General features: G+C 41.9%; 1 pseudogene; it reads left to right on the plus strand.

The window, feature by feature from the left end:
- The first annotated feature begins 3481 nt into the window (after nucleotides 1–3481).
- LOC137254363 (uncharacterized) lies at nucleotides 3482–4297 on the plus strand (annotated as a pseudogene).
- The last annotated feature ends 3591 nt before the right edge of the window (nucleotides 4298–7888 follow it).

The raw sequence follows: 7888 nt of genomic DNA on the forward strand, positions 1-7888 counted from the left end.
TATCTCAGCTTAAGCGGCCGAAGTGGCAAGGTTAAACTCTAGTCAACTTTATCTGGAGTTTAAACTCGTACTGAAAACCGGGCTTTAGAAGACTTAATTTATCTTATATGTATATATATTTCTTCTCTGCCTGTGTTTGTCACTGAACTCCTCCTAAATGGCTTGATCGATTTTAATAACATATTGTGGGTGTGTTCAAGGGGGTTTGAGAATTCTTTATATTCATAATTCCTGACTTCGCTGTGAGTGCGTAAAAAATGTGAAGATTAAGTTCATCTGGGTCCCGTGCCATGTACATTATCCTTTAAAACTATCACGCGCTTGAAAACACTTGAGGCTGACGTAGAAGGCTGTACAGAACTCGTAGGACCACTGGTCACCTATGCTCTGCTATTATATATATGGGCCTTGAGTTAGATTTGAAAACGTACTCTCTTGTAGGAAAGCAAAATCCTTCTGGCAGAAGTGGATAGAATGGATAACCTTCCAATGTGAGATCGTGCGGTACATTTTAATATGCTGTGAAAAGCTTCTTGCTAGAGATGAATAGGCCATAATGAGGTGGAAAAATCATGCTTGACTGTCCAGCTTTTGCCAAACCTTAGCAAAATAATTTCTGTCTCAGCTATCTTGGAACTTCGCAGAACTTATCCTGGTTTGAGATAGGTTTTATTCGTAACTATATATATTATCTAAGTAGCTATAGCTTCCGTAATCCTTATCGTATGTGGTAATACAGCGGACCTTAATTCATGCTATCCGACTGAGCTACCACTCAATCAAACTCAACATAAATTCTCTGAAATATTTTGGGATAGTCTTGAAAATGAAGGTTTTATAATTCCGATGGAAGAAGGACCGGATTTTTGTGTATGAATTGTGAGGTACCTATTCTATTCTATATATCAGGGATGCACCTTAACGTTAAGCTAATCGTTTATCAAAAAATTTCCACCGTTTCCGTTGAAACACTTCGAAATATTATCGATAAAGAAATTATCAAGATAAATTGTATCTCGTTTTTAACCGAAACGAAAAGCTTTCGTTAACGTTAAAAACGTTAACAAAAACGTGATACTTTATGTTTGAATTGTGCTGGCAATGCTATAGCCATGGTGAAGCCGTAAGGTGGCAACAACGAGCGCACATACACACACAAACTCTATGTAATTTGTTTGTGTAATTCGTTGGTGGTAATGTCAAAAATACTCTGAGAAATGTTTGTACTGTCAAAATTCATGAGAAAAGTTGCAATCAGCTTGGCTAATGCTTTCACCTTTAATGACTCCGCCATCAATCAGCTTTGCCAGCATAGTTTGAAATTAATAATCAACATAAACGATTTGATTTCGTTTGGATATGGCAGAAAACGAAACGAAATCATTTCGTTAATTTGACGATCTTAACGTTAATAAACGAAACGAAATGACTTCGTTTCGTTTATTAACGTTGATTATCGTAACGAAATGATATCGTTTCGTTGGTTAAGCATGCCTGCTATATATCAATACTTAAGTAGTTGCATCTAAATTTTTCTGGTACTCATTTGTGCTCAAAATATCCAAGTACAAATTTTACTATTGCAAGAAAGTTGAAAAAAATTCCCTCCTAATTTCACAATAATTGTTTTTTGTATCTTTGTTGTTGTACTAACAGCTTCCGCCACAAAAACAAAAAAAAACCGAATTTACATAGAAATTCAAGCGACGCGTTAACAAGTGATCGATGGCGGTGGACTGACTGGCTGCTACTGCTGGTGTTTGCACCTTAAGCTCCTGGAGGCAAGTTGAACGCAGTGCACCCAAGCATGGCCGACGTAAAAAAGTTCAAGATTTATGTATTTTAGCAAACGTTAGAAGCAGGCATGCTTAACCAACGAAACGATATCATTTCGTTACGATAATCAACGTTAATAAACGAAACGAAGTCATTTCGTTTCGTTTATTAACGTTAAGATCGTCAAATTAACGAAATGATTTCGTTTCGTTTTCTGCCATATCCAAACGAAATCAAATCGTTTATGTTGATTATTAATTTCAAACTATGCTGGCAAAGCTGATTGATGGCGGAGTCATTAAAGGTGAAAGCATTAGCCAAGCTGATTGCAACTTTTCTCATGAATTTTGACAGTACAAACATTTCTCAGAGTATTTTTGACATTACCACCAACGAATTACACAAACAAATTACATAGAGTTTGTGTGTGTATGTGCGCTCGTTGTTGCCACCTTACGGCTTCACCATGGCTATAGCATTGCCAGCACAATTCAAACATAAAGTATCACGTTTTTGTTAACGTTTTTAACGTTAACGAAAGCTTTTCGTTTCGGTTAAAAACGAGATACAATTTATCTTGATAATTTCTTTATCGATAATATTTCGAAGTGTTTCAACGGAAACGGTGGAAATTTTTTGATAAACGATTAGCTTAACGTTAAGGTGCATCCCTGGTTAGAAGCATTTACCGATTCATCGTGCGTTCTTAACTATGTTATGTTTTGCTATGTTACTTAATTTATTTCTTACTAAACCCTTTTAATACATTTTTTGATGTTTTGCACAGTTGTGCCATATTTTCGAATACATTTTATTTAATAGAAACTTTTCTTTTTTTAACAACAAAGATTTATGTATACAATTTCTTTTTTTATTGTTCCTAATTTTTTATAAAATTTTATTTAGTTTTAGTAGGAACACATTTTTTTATGTTTTTTTAATAATTTAAAATTCCTAACATTTAAAAAATATTTTTTAAACTTGTTTTTAATATTTCTTTTTTATTTTTCTTCCATACTTTCAGAAATCAAAGCAAAGAGAATAACAGCAGGGGTTTTCCATGCCAAGACATTCCAGCGATGATTGTGCATTAAAGATTTCGATGAAGTTCGGACATTCGAAAAACGTTTTTATTTATTTATGTATATGAAACGGTTGGGCATTGGACTGGGTCTCCACACGAATTAGCCCTTAAATTTGAAGAAACTACTTTATCCTTGGAAACTGAGTCAAAGTAATTTTTTTTTTTGTTTTTTTTTTTAACTGCTTATTTGACATGCAATTTTTAGAATAGAGATGTCATTATGTCTTAGGAAACTCTTTAATTCCTTCTAATGTCTTCGGTAGAATGTTTCTACGTTTCCAGGAACTGGAGTAAGAAGATCGAGATAATAAAGGAACGGAGGAGCGAGAGGAAGGATTATAAGTATTGAGCGAGTGATAAAGAGGATTATTCGAAGTGGGAGAAATGGAAAAGTAGGGGAGGAAAAATATAGTAAGCTATAAAAACTTTTTCCAGATGTTTAAAAAAAAACGAAATGTTGAATTACTCAGTGGGCACAACCGGTGGGACTTATTCGTGTATCAATAATATTGACTTAACTCTAGTTTTCAAACTTAGTAGACTAAGAATGCATGGTTATTAACTGCTTCTGGCGTTGCTGTGCATACGTCTCGAAACTTTTGCAAACCTCATTTGAGTTAATTTCCCGAAAAAGATTCGAGATTCCTTCGAATTGGTTCTTTGAATATCCGAGTGAAGAATACAACGGAAGCGTTCAGCAACTTCTTGGGAGTGGGCAACGGGCATACACTCTCTCACGCGGCAATGGCAAATCGTCATCACCAGCGATCTCACCGACACCATCTTCAAGGTCATCGTCATCTTCCACAAAGTGGTAGGACTATGTGGAATCCGATGATGATGAAGACAAAACCATCAGGGTTTGGAACGTCGCACCATAACAAAGGTAGCAACAGTAGTAATAGTAAATTATTGGGTCGCGTGCCAGTGTTCCTGTTAATATGGATAATTTAACGCATCAATTTGGAAAATTGCACAAATCCTGGGGCTCGACAGATAACATAATGCCACCAACATAAATTATCGATACGTTTATAAAGAGAAGACAAAAATCTGTAACGACACCAACAACAACACGTTCCTCGGTGACATCGTCCATCGCCACAGATTCACCACATGGTTCTATTTCTTCAACAAATTCTAGCAGGAATTTTATTGCCGGCTATAGTATATTGCAAGCGGGTCTGATGGGGCTCTATCCCTCCTCTGGCCTCCGCTAGGCTGCGTTGGACTTTTCGCGGATTGCGGGTATGCTTGCCTTTCAGCACGAACTAGCTCGTCGGATATGGGTGGGTTCTATTTTCCACAGTCCACGCAGCAGCCGCAATAGAGAAAAAAAATCATACCCTCAAGTGACACCGGAGTAATCACTCCACCCTCGTAGCATCTGCCCAGCCACGGCCAATAGAATCATCCACCCCCCCTTCTATCTCTCAATACCCCTAACTGTCCTTGTCTGTCCCCTTCGTACCCCCCTGTCCAAGTCTCGGTTCGCCTCCTTTGCATGAGGCCGGTCAATCCGCCCCTCCTCAACCTTTGCCAACCTAGGCCCTTGTGGCTGGCCCCTAAAATTCCATCCACACCACATTCATGAGTCCCCCCCCACACTCATGCCCCCTTACCACTTCCCCATGTCATCCCGTCCTCGTCCGTCATGACCCCGTCAAGGAAATTATTCACCACACCTTCACTTTGACTTTAACAATTCATCATAAACTTTATTTCAATTATCACTTAATTTATTTTATCTTCATTCAAAGAAATATGATAACCTAAATTAAGGATGCACGTCGGTGCAACCCTCGTGTGTGGACCCAGTTGAGCCGAGTTCTAAAACCCTTTTTCCAAAAACCAAAATCAAAAAAAAAAACCAGAAGCCTACCCCAGGACGTCCCAGTTTGCAACCTTGACCATCAGACTAATGCATTTGTTTACAGTTAATTTCGAACCTTTGTGCGGCCCCCTATGGATAGCAGCACTCGCCTGCACCGATTTGCATCTCCTATTGGACGATCACGTCCCACTTATGTGTAGGTGTAAAAGTATAAATATTCCTACAGGGAATTCATTTCCCGTTTGTATGTATGTATGTAAATGTGGATTAGATTATATATCTAAATATATGCAGGCTCCTACTGAGCATTCATGCCCCACTTGCCCATGCACATAAAGAAATTCCTACCATGGATACATCCTTGAATGTGGGAGAGGGCTGACCAAAACAACCTGAAGTGGCTCAAGCCTGTGACCCTTGATGGAAGGTCACCTTGTCGCGGCCCGATCAGAGTATATGCGTGCTTGTTGACTTGAGTTGACTCACCTCAGATTGCTGTGGACGACCCTACCTCACCTTGTTAACTCAAACTCAAATCACCCTAATGTACACTTGTCTATGTCTCTTGTGTCAGGAATAACCATACGGGTAAAAGATCTGACTCTCCTCGAGGTTTATACATAGCTTGGAGGTCCAGTTACGTCAATTCGGAGCAACGCATGGTCCACCATAACAACTATCCTCACTATCACAAATTCACTTGTAGGCCAGGTGTTTTTGACACCCCCTAATGATACGTATGGGGTTATCAGGCTGCACCGAATTCACACAACTGTCCTCACATGTAACATATATATAATTATTATAATAACTCGCGGCCGGGATTATTGCTCCGTTTGTAATCGGACCCTCCTGGGGCTTGACCTTTGTGGTATGGGTTAGTACGGCTGGTCGAGCAGCTATCAGTGTAGGCCTCCCTCGCGGATGGGTTGAATCGTGCGCTTTTCCGGAAGATTGACCCAAAAAAATGTTTGTGGAAGTCCGCAGCCAGCAGTCACTAATTATTTACGTTATCCAGATGTCTATGAAGGACCACCGCCTCATATCCCTTTATTTCCCGCAACAACAACTACAGAACAAGAGGGTGTTACCTTACGTTCGCCTTCAAGTTCGTTTTATGGCATTCCTCTATTTCCGTCTGCCCTGTCACTGAATTACTCCGGCTCACCACTCTTACGTTCCGGGCTCGATTTTTATGCGATATTTTGTGGAACTGGGCCCACCCCAGCACACCTGTCAGGGATCAACCACCATTAAAGTCCACCATAATAAGGTATTTTAATTGTCATTCTTACCTTTTTTGACGTGGTCCTCCGCTGCCGTCATTTCCCAGACTCCACAGTGTTTTCCGACACCAATTTGTATTCTTCCCGGCGCCGGGTTGTATTGGCCTCAGTTTTTGAGCTCCCACCTTCAGAGTGCAAATAAGATGCCTCTAAATTTGTCGGCTTGAATTTTTGCCAGGTGTGTTCGCTAGCGCCTTGGTGTGTTCGATTACACGTTTAGATTCAACTACTGTTTGCGACGCACCGTAGTCGGACACAACTTTTTTATCACATGACGGGTCGATCGCAACGAGTCGGTCGTAACAGGGCGAGTCGGCCGATGCAACATATTGCATGGCAGGCTCGAAACACGACTACTGGCCATACGATACTACACCCGCATATCCTTGGCATGAAAAATGCCTTTGGACCTGCCGTTCATATCCCCCAGCTCATACAAGCAATTTCCCACTGGTCTCAGAACCACCGCCTTCACATATTTATTCGCGAGCTTCGCATTGAAATTGCGCGTCGCGTCACTCTGCCTAAAGCTTCGCCTATAGACTACCTGCCCGGGTCTGTATGTGATGGGCCTAGCCCGTGTGTTGTACACTCTTTTGCCTTTCTCGTATGCGAGCTTCAAACTATTTCTAATTTTATCCCTCAGAAGTTTCAGACGTATGTCCCGCGGTAAAACCTCTACTTCGGAATCGTTAGCACACTCCAGTCTGCGTAGTATCTCGTACGTGTCCCCGTGCTGCACCATGGATTGACCAAAGACTGCCTTGTAGGGCTCCGTTCGGATCGCCTCGTGAACCGCGCTCCGAAGAGCAAAAGCTGCCTTTGAGAGATGAGTGTCCCAAGACTTTTGATCGGTTTCATCAATGTAGGACCTAATGATGGCTAGTAAGGATCGGTTTATTCTTTCGGACGCGTTAGCCTGGGGTGAATGGGCGGCCGCACGGACATGTTTGACCCCATAACCCTTAAGGAAATCACTAAAGGCCTCCGAGACGCTGCCGGCCGTTATCCGAATGGATTGTCTCCGGCACACCGAAGATGTGAAAGATGTCGTTTTCTAAGTACCGGATTACCTCCCTCGAATTCGCACTCCTCATAGGCTTGACGAATACGAATTTTGAATAGTGGTCGAGGACAACGAAGATATACGAATTGCCGTCGCGAGACCTCGGATATGGACCGCAGAAGTCTATGTATAGCCGCTGGAAGACTCTTTCCGTCTCGACACGATCCCCCATCAACGGTCTCTGTATCGCGTTCGTTGCTTTGCAGCATTTGCACACGTCACATTTGCGAACAAATTCCTTAACAGCAGAGACCATTCCGGGCCAGAAATACCGAGCACGAAGCCGGTTGACTGTCTTCGCTACGCCGCCATGTCCTGCCGCCATGTCATGCCTGTGCAATGCATCATCTTCAGCAGCTCCCCTCTCAGTCCCTCGGGCACCCAAACTTTCCACATGGAATCCTCGATTTCATCGTCTCATTGGAAACGTACACGCTTGTAGATTACGCCGTCCTGTGCCCTTACATCGGGCAACTGGTCGGAAGTATCCTCCACCGCACGCTTTAGCTGGTTGTAACTCTCAGACTGGAATTCTGGACTACTTAGTGATAAATCGGGCCGGAAAGTGTCATCACTCAATTCGTCCATGTGCACTCGGCTCAACGCATCTGGGACTACATTCTCTGCGCCCTTTCGATGTACAATTTCGAAGTCTAATCCTTGGAGCTTGATGCTCCAGCGCGCCAAACGTCCCGAGAGATCGCGTTGATTCATGAGCCACTTGAGACTCATGTGATCAGTAATAATGGTGAACCGAACTCCGTCTATATACGGCCGAAACTTCTGCACACTTACCACCGCTGCTAAGCATTCCAGCTCCGTGATCGTATAGTTTCGTTGAG

Source organism: Eurosta solidaginis, chromosome 5 (assembly GCF_040869045.1).
Source record: "Eurosta solidaginis isolate ZX-2024a chromosome 5, ASM4086904v1, whole genome shotgun sequence".
Taxonomy (NCBI): Eukaryota; Metazoa; Arthropoda; class Insecta; order Diptera; family Tephritidae; genus Eurosta; species Eurosta solidaginis.